General features: G+C 39.0%; 1 protein-coding gene across 8 annotated transcripts in view; it reads left to right on the top strand.

Moving 5' to 3' along the window:
- The window catches only part of Lhfpl2 (LHFPL tetraspan subfamily member 2), a 143,998-nt gene that overhangs the window by 56,950 nt on the left and 65,922 nt on the right, over positions 1-21,126 (top strand). For all 8 annotated transcript variants that reach the window (XM_047556756.1, XM_047556760.1, XM_047556763.1 and 5 more), the window contains one exon: positions 12,576-12,636. The gene's annotated coding sequence lies outside the window, so the exon portion shown is untranslated. The remainder of the gene's footprint in view (positions 1-12,575; positions 12,637-21,126) is intronic.

Here is a 21,126-nt window from a genome sequence, read left to right as displayed (position 1 = left end):
ATGCAGACACCATGGACTTGGCTTGGGGACAGCATGCCTGTCCTTAGGAAGCCAGGTACATTTTTCAGGGACCTATGGCTTAGTGTTTAGTTCTTGATTGTTCACTTTTGTGTTGTTCTAATTTCAGGAAACTTTGAAATTAGAGAGGAAACTCTCTTTCCCTTTACTGAGAGATCAAGGGGTAAGATGAATGCCTATTTCTCTGGGAAATGTCTTCCAGGAATCTTTTAGGTACAGCACTTCTGACACCATGTCAGTTGTACTCCATCTGGAAATCAAGGTGCCTTTATTTTTTTTTTAAAGAGTTTAGCTCTTATTTAACTTAAAAAAAAAAAAGGAGAGAGCATAGTCTCCTTTGACGCTGAAGGAAATTAAACCACAAGTCAAGCTAGCAATGGAAACTGCAGAATTTCTGTCCTGGAGATCTTCAAAAGTAGGACATAAAAATTAGTTCACTTAATTAAGTCTGCTTGGAGGCTGACCAAAATGGCCTTTTGCAGTGTTCCAAGTTTATAAAACAATTCATGTTAATATTCATATATCATTAGAGCATAAGTAAAATCAGTCCTTTGTTAAGCTGTCCTTTGATTCTTAAAATATTTTGAATTCTCCATATCTGGAAATGGTTGTATTTCTTATTTGCAGTGTATGGTAGTGTGCTGTGGAAATGGGTGAGTGAGGAGGAGGAAGTAAGAGGGGTTGTCATTTTAGAAAATGACATTTGATCTTTTCAGAGGATGGCACTGAGAGGACATTGGCTTAGACAGAGATGACCTGATTGAACATATTAAACAAACTGTAAAGAACTGTACTTCAGCTCGTGGGTACTTATCAACGATCAGGTTTTATGACTTTAAATTAACTCTAAAATGCAAGAACTTTTAGTTCAATGTCATTGGGAGATAGTAACTTTTTAAAAAGATTATCTGGAGCAAGATTTTAAAGATTTTAAAATCATCTGGCTCCAGTATGAGCCTAGAATGATAAAAATTGAAAAGTTAAAAAGTTCTTTGTGGGCTGCCAAACCACAGTGAACATAGTTCTTGGTGACTTGCTGAATTCCTAGTGTCCCGAGAATTATCTCCTGCAAATTGTGCTCAGTTCCAATGCCTAACACATGGTAGCCAGCCAGTTTGCCTCCCACCTACTGACCCTAAAGAGATACGGTTCAAGGGCTTGTGAGCACCTGTACAAAGGTCTTGATTTCTTTTAGGAATGGGAAAATTTGAAAGCTGTTAAAGGTGCTCAAAAGCAGCAGATCAAAAGGCAAAACTAGGAACCTTAACTTTTTATTTGTTTGTTTTTGTAGGTAATTTGTGAGAACTCTAATTTCTTCCATTCTTTTTTGAGTAAAGATTTGGGAATTTAAATTGGGAGATTAAGGGTCCACTCTGACTTTATTCTAGAAATTGTCAGTCAGTGTAATATAGATGGAAGTCTTTTCCAGGGACCTAGAAACTCAAATGTTTTATCTTTGCTTTGTTTTTCTTCTCTTTGTCTTTTTGTTTTATTTTCCTGGGCAGGCAAAAATAAAGGCAAAATGCTAAGCTATAACATTTGGATTTAGTGCTATTTTCTTTCCTTGTTCCATTTTCAAAAGGACCCATTCATTAAAATAAGACCCTATGTTTTTAGTCCTTTCTCTCTTCAAACTTTCCTTTTATTTGAAGTTAGTTCTGCCATGTGGTGGTTTTCAAGATGTTTATTTACTGTGGAGCTCTTTCTTTCAAATGAAGTCTTGTGTTTAACCCTTATATGAAATAATAACCTGCCTCTGCCCTGGGGGTCCCCCCTCAGCCTCCTCTTGCTGCCCCACCCCCAGACTCCTGAGGCACATCCGAGCACCCAGAGTGGAGGAACCTGGTTTAGAATCCCTGCCACGAACACAGGATTACGAGGGAGTGCCTGGTTTACTGTCCCTAGGACTGCCACAAAGACTTTTATAGTCACTTCATTTCTCTGGATTCAAGTTTGCTCTTTTAAAGAAAGGATACTGGACCAGATTCTCTGAGGGCCTTCCTGCCCTGACAATCAGCAGGTCTGACTTACAGAGAGAGCACTGAGGCAGTACAGTGTGTGGTGACAAGGAACATACACAGTGAGAGCAGAGGGCTGCTAAAGGAAGAGCCATCGGGTTCTGGGATGAATGGCCTTCAGTCCATGCAAACGGAAGCTCGGGAACCCAAGCCCATGCATTAGCGGAGTTATCTCTGAGGAAAGTGTTTTGTTTTCAGTGGGCATCTGTAACCCCCAATACAGAAGAATCTTATGGATAAAGGCATTTAAATCTGTTGTTTACTGTTGATTGTTGTTGAATTTGGTAGTAGGTGGTTAGCTATTAATAACTGTAGCAATTTTTCCTTACTAGAGAAAATGACGTCCTATCACTTTTTTTGTTCCTTACTGTTGTTAGTTGGGAAGCATGCATTTGAGACCTAATTGGAGAATCTGTAGCCAGTTAACACATTTGGTCAGAGAATGGAGACAGTAAGGCCAAGGTCAGGGTTCAGCCACCATGTGGGCCATTTAACTGGGTTGGGCTTTGTGGCTAGACTGTGCTTTTAACCCTGACCTGTCGCATCTCATGTATGTGCCATGGGCCACAGGGAGGGGTTAGAAAGGGCATGAACATAATAGCTGAACCCAGTCTTTCCTCCGGGGACCTTGCAGAGCCTTTGTCCTGAAAAAAGAGGGCTGGCCCTTCTCATCTTGGTTTATGGGAGTTACCGTGCCTACATTTTTAACAACCAAAAGGAAAATCTGAAATAATTTCAGGAACCAGGGTCTTACACTGTTAGTGGTTCTCCCTAGTCAGAAGGCAAAATTTCCAACTCTGAGTTAGAACAGAATCTATTGAAATAATGATCCATAAATCTTAACATGAATGTACTCTCCCCCTCAGGCTTTGGGAACTAGGAGAAGGACTGGTATTAAGAGAGAAATTTGTTTCTGCTTTAATTTCATTGTTCTCTTGTCCTTGTTTTGTTTTCTTCATTCAGTTAAATACCATTTTATAATTAAAAATTGGAACTCTTGATTTTCATCTGTAAAAGATAGCACACAGCAATTTTATGAAAGTTGTTTGGAAAAAAAATATGATTCTAGTACACACAATTCCCTTAGAGAATGGTTCTGTGTGAATAGATCTTGACTACTAGACACAAAACAGTTTCTCTTGGTTCTTAGCATAAATACAGTAATTAATGTATGAGGCCTGGCAGGATTTTAATTTTGCCAGGGAAGCAATTGGATTTCATTTTTTTTCTCGTGAAAAACAATAAAGATAAGTAGTTGGAAATAAAATACTCATGCACTTTTTTGATGAGAAAAGCATTTGTTTCTCTTACACAAAACTCAAACATTGCAGAATGCTAAAGCTCACACATCTGTCTCTACACTAACCTGCCCCCTCCAGAACATCTTCAAGATATATTGTTTTTCCTGCTTTTTTTTTTTCCTTGGTACTGGGAGTTGAATCCAGATATGCTCTACCACTAAGCCACATCCCCAGCCCTTTATAATTTTTTATTTGAGACAAGTTTGCTGAGTTACTGAGGCTGGCCTTGAGCTTACGATCCTCCTGCTTCAGCCTCCCAAGTCACTGGGATTAGAGGCCTACACTCCTGGCTTTCAAGACATTCTTGAGCCAACTGTAAAGATGGACACAAAAATTAGAATTTTTGTTCTTCTAGAATTAATTTGCTCCAGAGCAGTGGCTTCCAAAGTATTATTTTTTTTAATGGTGAATCTTTTCTTCAGAAATTTAAGTAGAATTTTAATGGCAGGTGGCGGGGGGAGGGCAGGAATAAAAGCAGAGACACACTGCCTGTAGCTGGTGAAGAGCTCTGCTTGCTTCTAATACGGCCCCACTCAGCAAGACTCCAGGATCCCTCCATTGGAAGGCCCTCTCTGCAGAGGCACCCACCACAGGCCCCCAACTCTGCTGCAGTCATGGATATGTTGGTGGTGGGCCTTGGCCTCCTTAACTAACTCTTCTAAGTGAGGTGTCCATCATGATGTTTATTTCCCCATCATTGATATTGAGTGCTTATTTTTAGTTAAGCTGTGGTTAGTTGCAAACTTAAAAGCTGACCACCTAAGCCAACCAGTGTTTTTTTTTTCTTGATATTGGACCTTTACATTTAACACATTCTCTGAGTTTAGCTCCAGTGTCACATTTGTCACTACTTTTTAGTCTGTGCCAAGAAGCTTTTCTCCTTATGGACTTGAATTTAAATCCATAATGATAGTATTTGTGCCTGTCATGGTAGATAGACATTCATGTTCATGGATTTTGTAGGAATGCTTCTTTTCCTTTTATATCCCATTCTGGGAAATTGAGTTCTGTATTTTCTTTTCCCACAAGGTAGTAAAAAGTAATGCAGCCTTATTTTACACTGTCAATAATGCTGGGGCATCTCTTTAAACTGTGAACAGACTAGAGTAACTCCAAGTTCTGCAAAAGAAAAACAAAACCTTGTATAATGGATGTGCCCAAATGCTCATCATTTGGCCCTAAAAGTAGTCTTCGCCAGTATTAAAAGGTGTTCACATGTTCCATAAGCATTTATCAAGTGCTCGCTATGTTATTTGGCTAATAAGCCTTGAAGAGATAGATCAAATATGTCATATGCACTAACTCCTTTAATACACACATCCCTGTAAGGTATATGCTGTTATTTTTTACTTTCTACTGTACAGTGGCCACTTTATAGTCACCCTTACCCCGGGCTTCAGTTAACTCCCATTATATTGATAATTTTCCAAACTAAATTGTCTACTCTCTTTCCTAAGTTTCAGACCAATTACCTGCTGGAATCCCTTCTGCCTAGTGGCCCAGCTGAGTGCATCAAACTTCTGCTGAGCAAATTTTCCTCCCTTTCCATCTGATCTTATTTTTCTGGGTTTCCAATTGGTCAAAACACAGGTATTTCCCAGCCGATATTCACTGAGAACTTGTCCTTAGGTACTATTTCGGATAAGAGGGATCTATATCTCACATGCCAAAACACATTAATGGCCATTCCTTAATGGAGCTTATTTTCTAGCAAATAGAAAAACCATTAACTTCTAAAATAATACCCATGTCTATTCCTATCCATCTAGATAACTCTTTCTTTCTTTCTCTTTCTCTCTTTCCAGCACCCTCTCTCTCTCTCCAGCTCTCTCTATGGATGACATCAAGCAGCAGTAAGAGCCATGGGAAGGTGAAGTGGGTGAGGAAGGCAGGCAATGGCAGAGACACATGGGGTGTGTTGCTCTTTCAGCTAGGGTAGTCAGGGAAGGAGAGGACATTGGAATGAAGGGAGGGGACAAACCATATGAACATCTGTGATTCAGAGAGGCCTGCTTTATTTTCTGTATTCACTAGCCAAGGGACTGAGTTAGTCATTTTTTAATGACCACAGCCACTGTTTGTTAATATTGGCTGCAGGATGGATAAATGGACTTGAAACAGGCAGTCAGATGGGCACATAATTATTGCTCAGTGTGAATATGACAGGGCTGTGCCCAGAGTGTGCACAAACTCATTGTTATCACACAGAGATAAGTATGAGAGAGCTGCATGAGCCCAGGAGGCCTGGGAGAGAGGCAGAGGCAAAAGGATTTGCAGAGGCGGTGGCTTTGGTGGAAGCTGGCCCTAAGAGGGCCTTGAGTAAAGATTCATGTCTGACAACATAGTTATCGAGGCAGGAGCCTTGAGAGCTCAAAACTAAGATTTGAAGAACATGATATCAGATTTGGAGTAAAAGCAGGTCACAAAAGAAGGGGAGCCCAACACCATGATTTGTGATGGGAAGCATTCTCCTCTTTCTTAAGGGGCAGTGGATTTGCTTTTGTTTTCCATATAGGGTAACAATTGGTACTAGGTGGGCCTCATAGGACTTCATTGCTGAGGGTGTTTTTAGGATTTATTTTTATTGAATAATTATACTGTACATTATTGAGCAAAAAGTACCGTCATAGGCTTTATAAACTATTTTATTAAGATTTCACGTACCTTTTGTTCTGTCATGATATTTACACATTTCTTGATGTTAAGTGGTAAAACCTTATTTACAGTGTTCTCATGCAATTAATATTTGAAGTGATTTTTATTCCTCCTGAAATTCATTCAGCAGCTACTGTTAACTCCCATGTAGATGATGCAGGACTGGTAGGTTCTTGCAGTGTAATTGCAGATCCCCTTTTTAGCTCTGCCTCACCTACTCATCTAATGTCAAATTTTTGGAAAAGCTAAAAGATTTTGATTGTGTAGACTAAAACTTTATATAGATACTTCTGGAAGAGAAAGCAGTGATTCTGGTGCTTTGTGGTGTCAATGATGGCCACAGTCCAGGACAGGTCGTAAGAGAGGCGCCACAGGTCCATAGAGATGCTGAGCCAGATGCCCTGTGAGAGAATCCATTCCACAGGAGGAGCAAATAATGCTTTTGTTTTGGTCTTCCCTGTACCTGGCAGGAAGTCAGTGCCCAGTCATTATTGTGGAATAGGGAGTGAATAGAATAATGGACAGATAAATGCTTTTATGCATATGTAAAATAATAAAAAAAGTAAATAGGCGAGTTGGTAGTCCACATACAAACTGTTCATTTTACCATTAGAGCTGGCCTTGCATAGATGCAGACACTCCTGGGTTTCTTTCCTTTGGTTGTAGGAGACTTACAGAAAGGCATTTCCCAAGGGGTGAATTGACTTTTCTTGATGGATGGTAAAGCCCCTTTGGTGAGCTTCCCCTGTGTGACGATGACAGACTTCCACGTGGAGATGTGGTGGTGGCATACACATTTGGCATGGTCCCTTGGAGATATATAAGGGTCTCTGGGAAGCAATGCACAGGTTCATATAATTGCTTACTAGCCTGGGAGCAGGGTCCCTACTTGCAAAATGTATACTTTGGCCTGTGTGTGTTCATACTGTTTGGAAGTCTTTTTTCATGAGTAAATATTATTTATTTTTACTTTTAATCTTGTCGTCTGTTTTTCAGAAATGTTGGTCTGTTATTACGTAAAGCTTATGCCTAAACTTGGAATGCACATGGTGAAGACCTGTGAAGGAGAGGGCTCATCAGCATTTACAGTCCACGTTACTTAACTGTGGCTACCTGTTGGCCTTGACCCACTCCCCAAGGGTGCTGCACTTGCCCTTGTTGTAACGACCTGTGCCTGTCCATCTTAAGTCACCTGTTCTTGAACGAGTTGTTGGGGTGTTCCATGTGGCTCTCACATTACTGGTGCTCAACAATATTCACAATAGTTTCCATCTTGAAAATGATCACACATGTGTCTTTGAGGTTAGAAAAAGGAAAAAAAAAGAAAAAAAGCAACAATGTTCAGTCACCGTCATCTGGAGGAGAGTTTGTCAGTATTACCTAAAGAGCTCCTTAACTGCACACTTGCCTCTGTCACCCTCCTCTGCCACCCATGTTATCAGGCTATTCTGGGACAGAAGGAGTTCACAGAGGCTGGCCTGGATGGATGCTGGTGTTTTGGAAGCACTCCCACTTGAGGTTTCACCCTGCATGGGGTAACTAGTCCCCCATGCATCTTCACGGCCTGCTAATTCATGTCTACCTCCTGTGCTTTCTTCTTATTCCAGAATTCCTGCTGTCATCTTTGCTGAATGATCTTCTCCATTCCTATTAATCCAATATTTCTCTTTTTCAGGGAGCCTGCCTTTGCTGCCTTTCTGTAAGAAATGCAGTCACCTCTTGTTTATTCAGTATACTTTTCTGACCTCTCTGTCCTGTGCCCTATGCTGTTTTGTGCAAGAGATAGAGAGAGGAATAAGCTAGAATTACTTTTGTTCTCAATGAGCCTATGATTTCTTAGATTTATAACTAGATTTCGGAGAAGGGGTGACACTTATGTGTACGAACGTGGTGCCAGCCGCGTGTAAATAACAATAGTAACATTTTCATGCACAAACCTGACTCACTAAAATGCAGCGTAAGTGAATCTGACTTCTTGCTGGCGCACTCACTGGCTTCTCTGGTACCCAGGTACTGCATTTAAAAGGTACTCTGATAGCTTCATGTGAATTCCATAATGTTGAATCGAGGAGTGTTTCCATCCTTAAGAGTAGAAGTGAGTTTTTATGATTAGCAGCATTTGACTTAGAGTTTTCGAGGTCTTTGGAAAGTTGAAATTGAATCATTCACCATTGTGGTTGAATGACAGGACCGGCATTGTGGAGGTTCAAGTTCCCAGCATCTCACATGAGTGAGCGCAGTCCAGCCTTTGGCAACCTGCCACTCTCTGTGCTTGGTAGACAGGTTCATGAAATTTGACACCTTCGTGTCTTTTCTTGAAAATCTTGCAAGCTTCAGCAATCCTTCAGTGGTTCACCCATTTGTGTTAAACTTCTGTTGTCAGATTCAAGTGTGAGGTTGTCCTGGACGAGTTGTCAGAGAATGTATTCCAAGCGACCCCTTCCCCACCTCCTTTTTCCTTTAATATCTACCAGCCTGAACTTTGAGCCATAATTTATGCTTTGGGTGCAGAAGTGAGCCACAGCTCTTTGTGTTTATTGTATTGCCTCCGACTGTCCTTAAAATGTGGACAAACTTCCCCAAACGTTTATTGTTATCAACAAAGCACAGTCAAGTAGGCTTTGGATAATCATTTCTTTAGTTGACTCATGTAAACAGAGCCTTAGAGAACGTTCCTACCAAAAATATAATTAAACCCTTCCTGGCGAATTAGATATTTTGCTATCAGTTGATCTTTGCTCTTCATCCCCATGCTTTGTTTTGTTGGGGCCCATCCTTGCCACTCTCCATGATGAATAAATATAATGACTGAAATTAAAATTTTTTGGTTGTTGAGTGAATGCCTAGCTGGAAATGCACTGGCCTTTAGAGTCAGAAGTCCTAGACTGAGGCCCAAATTCTTGCATTTACTAATTGTGTGATTCAGCCTAAGTTGCTCAAATTCCTAACCTGAAAAATGGGAATAATAAACGATGTCTGTCCCTCCCCCTCAACACTCCATCCACTTTCTACTCATAATAGGTTCAAATGAGAAATGAATTGCAAAGTGCCATGTAACATCCCATGCTCTTCCATGGAACTCCCATTCTTGCCATGAATGGATATAATAGGAGGTCATCTTGGGTTCAGGAAAGCACTCTTCCTGTTTGAGGACAGTTATTGAGACTTCTGTACCACTGTGGGGGCAACTCTGTGTATTACAAAGTTCTTTTTGCATTAAGCTGAGATGCATCCTTATAACTTCCAAAGTAATTTTCACTCCTTGGTTCTGGTTTTACCCAGTAACATGAAACAGTTCAAACTGGGACATTTCAACCCTTCAGAAATTTGTCACCGAGAAAGGGGTCTTACAACTCTGCTTCCTGTTTTTCCACAACTCAATTCAATAAATAAGTGCTGGTGCCTGTCACATGGGTGCTATGCTTAGGCTCAAAAGGCAGCTATTGTTTCTCCTCCTGATCTCCGGAAGTGGAACAGGAGGGCATGCAACCCAAATGGAGATGAATGGGATGTAAAAACTTCTTAACTCCTTAATGTGCAGAAACACAGTGGTTTTAATTTTATTTGAAAGCTTGCTGGAATAAACAATGCCTGCATTTATTGGGCTATAAATAATTTAAATGGCAACATAGAGTAATAACGTATAAAAATGAAGGTGAAACAGTAATAATGAAGACAAACATTTCTAATTTTTACATAAACCTGCGTATTTAATAACCATTAAGTGAAAACAACGTAATTGCCTGAAAAATGGGAAATGGCGACATGGCAACATGTTAACCTGGTGTGAGCTATACTTCATGTTCTTGTAGTTTCCACAACCTGTGGCAATTCTGAAGAGAATTCAGAAGTGTCTTCTCGGGGATTAAAGGTACCACACACTCTACATCGAGTTACATATAGAATCTAACCCCCAAATCAGCAAATGTAGAAGCAGCACTAGCCTCAAAGTGGGATGCTCTGGCCTCTCTTCTTGACCCTTGTTCCTGAATTGCAGTGTGACTTTGCAGAAGTTTGGACACCTCAGAATTAGTTTTCCTTGACTTTAAAATGAAACTAAAAATATTTCTCCCCCTGCTTGCATTTATCATTATTAGGATTAAGTATGATAATGTGTATGGATTGAATCTTAACACCCCTTCTTCTGAGTCTTGTAATTTTTGGAGAGTTCTTTAAACATCTCTGTGCCTGCTTCTTCATCTTTAAGATGGGGATAATATTAGTACTTACCTTAGGGTTTTTGTAAATTTATCCCAGCAAACTCATACATGCATGGAATTCAATTTCAGTTCATGGTCCCCCTTTTCCCTCTCTTCCCACGTTCTCCTTCCTCTGCTCTACTAGACTTTCTTATGTTCATCTATTTATTTATATTTGATTGGTTCTTTTTACTTATGCTAAAGGTGAAGTTCTCTGTGGTATATTTATATAGGCACATAACAAGATTTTTTAAGAATTTATTCTGCATTGCCTCCCATTATGCCTCCCTCCATTCTGCTGCTTGATCTCCTTCTACATTACTGCTTCCCTTTACCCTTATTATATCCCTTCCTTCCTTCGCCTTTTCCTTTATTTTACTCTAGGTTCTACATATGAGAGAAAACATTTGACCTTTTGAGTTTCTGAGTTTGGCTTATTTTTACTTAGTATGATATTCTTCTCCATTTCCATCCATTTGCTGACAAATGCCATAATTTCATTCTTTTTTATGGCTTGGTAGAACTCCAGTGTGTGTGTTTATATATGTGTGTGTATAATGTGTATGTATGTATGTGTATATGACCACAGTGGTAATGTGTGTGTATGTATGTATAATGTCTACATGACATTAGATTTTATACATTTTTATTCACACACAACACACACACTCCATAATTTCTTAATCCATTCATCTATTGACAGGTATCTGGGTTGATTCCATAATCAAGCTATTGTGAATTGTGCTGTTATAAACATTAAGGTGGCAGTATGGCTGTAGTATACCAATTTTAGATCCTTTGGGAAAATACCAACGTGTGGGATAGCTCGGTCACATAACGGTTCCTTCCCTAGTTTTTTGAAGTATCTCCATACTGGAAATAGCATTTTTTTAAAAGAATAAAAATAGCATTTTATTTACCAACCAAACCCAGTAAAAGAATTGACTGGTTTAATCTTTCAGATTTTTTTGATAGTGTCACAAAATTTGACTTGTCAAAAAAGCTTAATCATGATACTGAGAACTTATTCCTAAATGTCTTTTTTCTTCAGAACTTTTGGGTCAGATTAATTTATTCTAGGAAATGGCTTTTAACATCCACGTGAGTTTGGAAAACTTTAGGTAGGAATCAGTATGCCACCCTGCCTTCTCTATTATTGCTAGGGTTTGAGATCTGTCTTTGTTCAGAGCTTTGCTTGTGATGTATGTTAAAAAATTTTTTAAATGTTATCTTTGATTTTGAACAGTGGTAAGATTCAAGAATTTCTGTGACTCATTTAGCTTCTAGTAGCAATGAAATGTTGATCAAGAACTCCATTTATAACAAACCCATTCATAATGATCCTAGTGATGTATTTCACAGAAGCCATATCCAGATAAAAAGTACTAGTCATGACTTCTAAAAAATTAAAATGAAAATATGGAAACTGCTTAGAATTTAGCCAGCAATTAACTTACAAAGAATCATTTAAGAAAAAAAGTTAGAGTTTCCCTAAGCTATTGTGACAAAGGATTTTATGCTTTCAGAATCTGTATTTTATATATATATATATATATATATATATATTTTTTTTTTTTTTTTTTTTTTTATTTATTTGTAAAGTGAAACCCAGTGACTTTTGTGCAGTATCTTTAACTTATTTCAAAAGCATAATGATTTCTTTAGATTGAGGAGCCTTTGAGTCACGTACTGACTACTCAACCTCAGGAACAGTTGGATTAGCATTGGTGCTACTGATATTAAACTATTATCAGGATGACAGTGTGGTTACTTGTTGCTTGCTATTATTTTCATGGTCAGCCCCATTTGAAAGTTTGATTATAGAAAATGGACATGTGGGCATTTGGGGAGGTAATGGCTACACTTGGTAGAGTAGAAAGAGTGCTCTCAAGAGCACGACCTCATGGTGGGGGGAAGAGCACATTCAGAAACCTTGGATCTGTGTGATATTAGGGAAGGCTCTCTACTTAAGCCCGGGGTCCTTATCTGTCAGTGGACATGATGCTTACCTGGAAAGGTTGGAATATGAAACCCAAAACAGTCCAGGAAGCATAATGAATTTTCAACAAATGTTAACTGTAGTATTTTATATGAGAAATTTGTTCCATTTACTTTTAAAATTTCATAGCACTGCTGAAGATATATTTTGGAATTCTTTAGTTTTTGTTTTTGTTTTTTCTTTCCTTGCTTTTTAGTACCTACTGTTCCTGGAAAGCAGTGGCTATATTCTAAGGCAAGTTGAACTATTGGTGTGGAAACCAATATTTGAAGAAGCATCATATATTTTATTTTAATAAGATATAAAATTGCATGGTAGTTTGTCTTTGTGTGTGTGTGTGGGGGGGGTGTGTTTAAATTAACCTTTCATTCAATTTTTTCTCCAGGTGGTATTTTTCTGAAGTTGTTCTTTGAGACTTACCAGCATTCCTGCAAAACTATAAATAGGTAAGTAAATGAAATCAGACATCCGTAGTGTTGGTGATTGTTTGGAAACACTTTCCAGGTGGGTGGCAACTTCCTACTTGAGAAAGATGCCAAGTTTCAAACTTTTGGACCCTGTGTGGTAAGCACTAGTATTTTTAGGTTAGAAACTCCTTTTTGGATACACATGTGTCAGGGTTGTAAAGGACTCAGTGAAGTTTCATAAGTGGTATTGAATTTAATGCTATAATTTCTGTGCTTCAATTCTGACATTGTTTTGTTGCCATTTATGGAGAAGTTTCAGAGCTCTCAATAATGGCCTTAGTAGAATTTAAGTTGTCTTCCCTTTTGAACTTTTTTGTGGACCATTTCCCCATTTGTTATCATTTCTCTCAGGAAGGGGAAGTAGAAATAGCCAATTCAAATTACCCAATTTTATTACTTGATGATAGTTCATGTAAGATTGCCAAAATGAAAGTTGGAATAAGTTAACTAATAGGTGTTTTATATTAACTGAATAGATTTTAATTTATAAGTCACTTTTGGAAAATATTAGTAATGAGGGTTAAGTAATCATCCTGTAATATACTTTAGTATATTAAGACAGTGGGTAGTTAAATAATTGTCCCTAAAGAATTTGATCCAGCTCTGCTTCTCAAATGCCTGTTCAACCACGGCCTCTAGGGATGAGCTCTAGAGGATGAAAACTCTCATTGTAGAGAGGTCATCTTTTGGTTAATTGATTTTGGGGAAGGAAAATTTGTTCTTGTGTCACATTTTGGGTGTTATTATGATGTTCTAACAACTAGTACTATTTAGGTTAGGAAGATTGGGTCTTTTTTTAAATGGGAACTGTAAATGCTTGTGAGTTATAAAATGATTGGAGCAGAATTCATTCTCATGGGAAGGTGAGGGCTGACATTAGACAGTGATGTCCTGAGCAGGTTAATTGTTTGCACCTTAAACTGATAATCTTTAAATATCTGCTCCATCTATAGTGGGGATGGGAGAAGCTGATTTTCTATTACTAAAGATTATTAATAAAAATATATATCTTTTCCTGTATGTTAAAAAAGGATTTTTTTACATATGATTTTCTGAACCAAGTATTCATGAACCTGTTTAAAATTTGGCTAGCTGTGACACTTTGCCATGTATGTTCAAATCTAGAATTTCAAGGTGCCTGTCAGCCAGGCAATGTGGAGTTAACAGTGGGGCCTGTGTTTGCTCAAATTGTCCCATGAGTGAAGATACTCTCAGTAGAGGCAGGTTTGTGCTGTGAGGAGTGTGTTTCCACTCAGAGGCACTGTCACTTGAGTAGGAACAGGAGCAAGTGCTGTGCTGCCCGTGATCTTACTTGACCACCCAACTTACATGTACCTGTGTTTCCCATGTATGCTGGTGATGGTTGAGTCTGTCTATCCTGGGTGGTACCCTGTTTGACCTTGCTCTGAGGAAAAGCCATTCCATTTTGTAGTACCTTCAGAAGCAAAGTCATGTTCTCCCTTAAATCCCCCTCTCTTAAGAGTTAGTCCCATAAAACCAGCTTTTTTTTTATGTCTTGTATTGTTGTTTTTTAAGTTGTGAATTCATCCTATACAAATTAAAAAAAAAAAAAACTTATCAGGTCAGACAGGCACAAGAATAGACATTCTGAATTAATGGCATCTGAATTTAGACAATTATGACCCTATTTCCTGTTATATACATTGTATTGACATGGTTATAAGGCTCCTCTTGATTGCAGTTTAAGGAGAGCCTTGACATTTGGCAATCCTAGGGAGGCATCCCCCTCTACTGGACATACCCTTGGCCCGGGATCCCATTGGCTATGTGGTGTCAGTTGGCTGTGCCACCTAAGGCAGGTTTCTATACTCCTTGGCATTCCAGATCTCTTTTCCTGAGGATGATTTCTTCTTTCTTGTGTGGTTGGGAAGATTGATCAAGGTAAAGAGGGACAGTATGTGATGTTAGTCAACAAGAACCCCCTGGTTGGCTCCCTGACACTGGGTCTGATGGATTGGTCACTGGATGTGGAGTCTGAGAAACTGTCTTTCCAGGCACTCACGTGCCTCTTAGGGCAAACATCTCCCCTCCTGTGCCCTATTTCGCAAAATGGCAAGGCAATACCTGCACTGTTCTGCCTGCCTGCTCATGAAAATTGTGGGAAGGCTTTGAAAAATGGGAGTTTGGGTGTGTGGTTAGTTTAAGGGAACTTCTATTGGCAAGCTTTTTTTTTTTTTCTTTTTCAACCTAGTTAGAATTTCTGGGCTTGAATTCCTACTCTACCCTTTCTAATTAGGTGTGTGACCTTGAACAAGTTATTGACACCTCTCTGGCTTTCACCTACTTCACAGGGTTGCTAGGAGAGTCAATGATGTATGGAGAGTTGAGCACAGGAAACTAACACTCAGTGAATCTCAATAAATATGCTTGTAAATTTGTCAGGACCCAAGAAACGAGGCAGAGAATTGGACTCAAAAAAAGTATCCACAGTTTTAAAATCCCTAGAATTTGAACATTAGCTTGTTGAACTTTCTTTTACACCAGGTTTTTGTTTTTTGGTTAGTTTAGAATCAGGAAGATAATTTGGATAGACTGAGGGTGTCCCTGCAAGGGGTACTCCCTCATCAGAAGAGTACAATCCTTAGGAGTTGGTGGGTTTTCTTCCTGAGTGGACTGGGGTCAGTCTGTCCTCGCCTGGGAAATTCTTACTGGAACTCACCAAATGGACAGAGTGGATGTCTACTTGGTAGCCCCTCCCCACATATGGCTACTGAACATTTGAAATGTGGCCAGTGCTACTGAGGCACTGTAATTTTATTTTATTTAAAAATTATAATAATAGTTCCTTTATTGGAAAACTTTCAAATGTATTTGAAATAACTTGGGTATGCAGATCTGCTTTTTCAACTGTAAACTTTACAATGTTTAAAACCAAATCAGTTATTGCAGATGAAACTTTTTTGCCTGAATTGAGATATGCTATAAGTGCAAAATATACAGCAGGTTTTAAAGCATTAGTATTAGAAAAGAGAGTGCAAATATCTCGTTAATAATTTTTGTATATTGCCATTCTCACACTTTACCAGATTGAGCAAAAGTTGAGAGAGTCTGCTTCCCGGTGTTCTAAGCCCTATCCAAGAATTAATATCTCTGCATTAAATAGGAGTCATTCTCAAGTCTCATGAAAAATCTTTAAAGAAAGGCAACTTTCCTTTGCATAGTTTAATTGTTATGATATGAAGGTTCCTAAATTCAAGTATCACAGCCTGGGATTCATTACACCATCAGATTGGAAGCAGTTAATAGGAATGGGCAAGAACTTAATAAAGGAAGATGTAACAGCTTTCTCCCTTAACTGAAGGCAAATTAGACTACATATATGATTTTTGGATAGGAAAATAATAAAGTACAGAGAGCAATTTTCACGATTTAACAAAAGCAAATCAAAGTAAATACATTAAAGACATTTTAAAGTGGTTACAGTTCTTATTTATCTTTTAATTTTCATTACCTGTAGGTTGACAGCTTGTCTTTCTTCTGATAAGAAATCCTGGTTTCAGAAGACTTGGGAATATATTCCTACATTTCTTATACCAAAGTGAGCACTGATTTACTGGGGGAAATTAAGTTATTTTCTCCTAGATGATAGTTTGCGAACCAGTCTTCTGCGTCACAGCAAAGCGTGACCTGGGAGCATGGTGCCTGTATCAGGTGCCAAGTCAGCTTTCACCAAGGAAGCAAGATGTTGGGCTGACAGTAGTATTCTGTGCATATCCTGGGGGACAGCCGTGTGGCAGAAGGCTGTGAGCACACTTCATAGGAGGACCACACAGAAGAACATCAGAACTGAGCATGACCAGTGTCACGTAAGGCTCAGGAAATACATCTGCCATTTGTCTTTCCCTTTCAGTTTTGACTTAAAAAAAAAATCCTCAAACTTGTTAATTGGCAGACTACAAACACAATCATTAAAAGAAGAAAAAAACACTTTCATGATCTTCATGAAAAATTGAGGAAAGTAATATTTTACTTAATAAATTAAGAAACTATCCAGTTCTTTCAGGGACCTTCTAGAGCAGCACAGTTCAATGAAAATATCTTTGTGAGCCAAGTATAGTGTTTAAAATTTTTAGTAGCAACACTAATAAAAAAAACTAATTTTAATATATTTAACTCAAAACATCCAAAATGAAATCATTTCAATATACAATGTGTGGAGCTGGTCCTGTAACATTTTCTGGAGGGACCTCTATAACATTTATGTAATTGAGTACTCAGCACAGTGCCTGATGAATATCATGCATTTAGTAAACATTGAGTAAAGGGAGGAGTGCATATGTCCTTAAATATTACTTCCCATTTATAAGGGAGTTTGGGGAGTACGACCCCTTACAATTCAGGAGGCCACAAAGGTTCTGGTAGGCAGAGGTGTGAAGTTGAACTTTAAGCTTTCAAGGTAAGGATCATGGGCATGTCTTTATGTAAATGGATGGCAACAGGAGTATCAATTGGTACCAAATCCAGATTGCCCAGGAGCCAGGAGAACAGGTAGGAAGATGTCACTGGGAAGAAACTGAGTGCTGAGAGGGAGGTGAGGGAGGGTGGGAAGGCATAACAGATGGGCACAGTCCCAGTGAGGCAGGTACCTATGGGATTAGCTTCTGACAGAGGCATGTGTTCTGAAGCATTTGGAGGGTGGGATTGCATAGGGAAGCTTAAGTACAGAGAATAAAGGTTTACAGAATTCTCATGTTGTGGCTCCAGTTCTTTTTTCTTTAAAATATGTTTTTTAGTTGTTGATGGACCTTTATTTTATTTCTTTACATGTGGTGCTGAGAATCAAACCAAGTGCCTCACACATGCTAGGCAAGTGCTCTATCACTGAGCCACAACCCCAGTCCTGGCCCCAGTTCTTTTGAGAAATAGGTGGAACAGTCAACCTGCTCTGGGGAGAGGAGGTGACCTGTGTATCCATCTTCCTGTGCATTTCTGTTGTCTTTCTGATGGATTGTTGCACAGGGCATTCTGGTCCTCTATCTGATGGGATTTGTTCACAGGAATGTTCTGGATCTTGTCAGTAAAAGCATAGTTTTGTGATGAAATGTCTGTGAAAAAGGCTGTGTGCAAATCTTCCAGGACACGGGTTCACTTCCCGTTGGTTATTGCTATTGTCTTTCCACCTGCATGCAGACGCTATGATCCTCACCTAGGAAGCTTTTTTATATTAGTGAACTCAGTTGGATGAATATACCCTGGGACAGTGTAGAGACCGTCCCCTCACTGTGTCTATAAAAAGCATGAATGTTTTATATGAAGCGTGCTACCATAGGTAGTAACTATATTTTTATTTAGTAATCATTTTTTTTTAAATAATTTTTCATGTCAAACCACAGCAATCCCTTCTTGCCACTAAAGCGGGTAATAATATACCTCTGAAGTTCTTAGATCCTGCCGTGTTTGCTCTTTGAAACTTTCCCCTGATTTCCTAACTGAAACTGACTTCTTCTGAATTAAATATTGATTTAATCTGCATTGCCTTTTGGATCAATTCAGTCACCACAATAACAATTTTGTAATCTTTCCCTCTCTTGTGCTCTCATATCGGGTGAAACACCAGTCATACAGTGATCCTGTCCTTCCATACAGCCTCAGCACCATCATCCCCCAACCTGAAGACCCACCATTTGCCACATAGCACAGGGCAAGGGTCCCAGGAAACCTATAAGGAGGGGCCTGGCTCCAGTCTCTGCACCTTACTGTGGGCATCCCAAAACAGTCTGTGGAAAACTCTCAAAGCCATTTGGTAAACTCAGATGCACTTGGAGATTCATCTGATTCTGATCCAAATTATTCTGTATACACAGCCAAGTTGTGTTAGGAGGTGGATGCTGGCTCGGGTCATCTCTTTATCTTTGTTAGAAATCTAGAGTGACTCTTCTAACACTAATAAGCTGGCTCTCTCTTCCTGCTTCCCCACCACAGTTCTCTCTCCTTGCTTCATTCTTAGACTGCATCTCTGGCTCAGTGGAAGTTCAATCGGTCTTCTTCTCATGTTCATGGAGTGTGGATTGGAAAGACAATGTAAGGTGGTAGTCAGATGCTTTCATGGACTCCTCATTATTCAAGGTTAGAGTCACCAGTTTGGGGCAATTTACACCCTATATCAGGTACTTATAAATCTATCCATTTGGACACCAGCAGGCATTTTGATAAGAGGGGGTTGCAGGGAAAGTCACTGTGATAGACCCCGAGGAGTTACATTTTTTTTGAGCTGCTCTGATTTTCTGTGTTGTTTGCTTGCGTATTTATACCATCTGCCCATGGGTCGCACTTTGACCTTCTCTAGTGCTCCTGAGCACTGGTACACTCCCAAAGCCAAGCAATAGACCTTGCATACTTATATTATGGCTGGCCTAGAATTGCCAAAAGATATTTGTAAGTGCCCCTCCCCAGTTATCCAAAGAACCCGTGTTCATACAGAAAAGCATAAGCATACGTGAGAGAAAACCTGTCATTTTAGGGGCCACCACTATTAATATAATGGCCAAGTTTCTAAGAGTACTTCTTCTTTATGTTCTCTTCTTTACATGGTAGAGCTCTTACTTTGTATGCAACTTTATATTTGGTGATTCCTCCCCCCCCTTTTTTTTTTTTACTATGTTACAAATATTTCTCCATGCCTTCCTTTCTTCCTTATTTAAAAAAAAAAAAAAAAATGAAGCATTTCAATTTTTTTTTTCCCAGTACTGGACTTTAACTTGTGGGTACTCTACCACTGAGCTACATCCCAAGTCCTTATTTTTAATTTTTATATTTTTAATTTAATTTTTATTTGTTCTAATTAATTATACTTGCCAGTAGAATGTATTTTGACACATCATACATGAATGAAGTATAACTTCTCATTCTTCTGGTTGTACATGATGTAGAGTTACACCACTTATGTAATCATATATGCACATAGGGTAATAATGCCCAATATATTCTATCATTCCTACCCCTTTAGCCCCTCCCCTCCCTTCACTGCCCTCTGTCTAACCCAAAGTATGTCTATTCTCCCTGCCCCCCTTATTGGGAATTAGCTTCTGCATATCAGAGAAAACATTCAGCCTTTGGTTCTTTGGGATTGGCTTATTTCAGTTAGCATGATATTCTCCAGTTCCATCCATTTACCGGCAAATGCCGTAATTTCATGCTTCTTTAAGGCTGAGTAATATTCCATTGTGTATATGTACCATTATTCTTACTTTTTATTTTGAGAAAGGGTCTCACAGAGTTGCCCAAGTTGGCCTTGAACTTGCCATCCTCTTTACCTCAGCCTCCAGAGGAGCTGGGACTACAGATGTGCACCACCATGTCTGACTGAATGGTTTAATATTCTGTTCTACAGTATATGTCCTAAATCACTTTAACCTTCCATCTTTGACATTTGAGTTTTTTTTTTTTTTTAATTTTTTAAAGACTATATATAAAACTTTGGATATCCTTCTATAAATAGCATTATTTAGATATGAAAATATTCCAGGAAAGCTGAAGTCTCATGGTAGTATATGCGAATGCTTACTTAATGACACCCTGATCGCTGTAAGGAGTTAAGATTCTTAAATGGTTGCCAGTTTAGGAGTTGAAAGTGGCATTTCATTTTAATTTTTACTGGCGTATGTGTGTGTGTGTGTTTTCAATAAAACTTTATGTACACAAATAGGCAGCAGTGGTGTTAGGGAGTTTGTAGATTTCTGTTATGTAACAGATGGAAAGGGGATGGGCAGAAGGCAGTCATCATTGATTCCTCTCCCTCCTCTTCATATCCCTTCTCGTGGCAGCCTCCTTTCAATAACTCTTTCAAGAACTTTTGGCTTTTTATTATTAATGAAATGGACTGTTTCTCGTAAACCGAATGACCATTTGTTATTTTCTCTTTGGTGAATTGTTTGTTCATGTTCTTAAATTCAGGCAATATTGTCAGTTGTGATGATGTGGGGGGGAAGGGAAAAAATGACAGAATGAATCAAACAGCATTACCCTATGTAAATTTATGATTCCAGGGCTTCAGTGGCTACCCACAGCTGGTGCTCCCCAGATCAAACCTCTCCTTCAGTCTGCAAACCCATGAAGCCAACTCTCTGTTGGGCATCTTCCCCTGATGTCCACTGGCACTTCTAATGCAGTTTATCCCAAAATGAACCTTCTCCTCCTCCTTTCATCTGCATCCCTGTTCCTCCTGCCTGCATCTGGACTTTGCTTCCTGATTTAGTGAATGTGTGTTTTCCTAATTAAATATATTCTTGCCAAATGGATAAATCAGATTTCTTGAGAAGAAACCAAAGTTGGTATTTTGCAGAGCATGCTATTTTTTTTTTATTGTATAAACAAATGGAATACATGTTGTTTCTCTGTTTGTACGTGGAGTAAAGGCATGCTATTTGTGTAATCATAAATTTACATAGGGTAATGTTGTTTGATTCATTGTTATTTTCCCCTCCCCCCACCCCTCTTTTCCCTCTATAC

This window comes from Sciurus carolinensis, chromosome 6 (assembly GCF_902686445.1).
Source record: "Sciurus carolinensis chromosome 6, mSciCar1.2, whole genome shotgun sequence".
NCBI lineage: Eukaryota > Metazoa > Chordata > Mammalia > Rodentia > Sciuridae > Sciurus > Sciurus carolinensis.
This window is presented reverse-complemented; position numbering and strand designations above follow the sequence as displayed.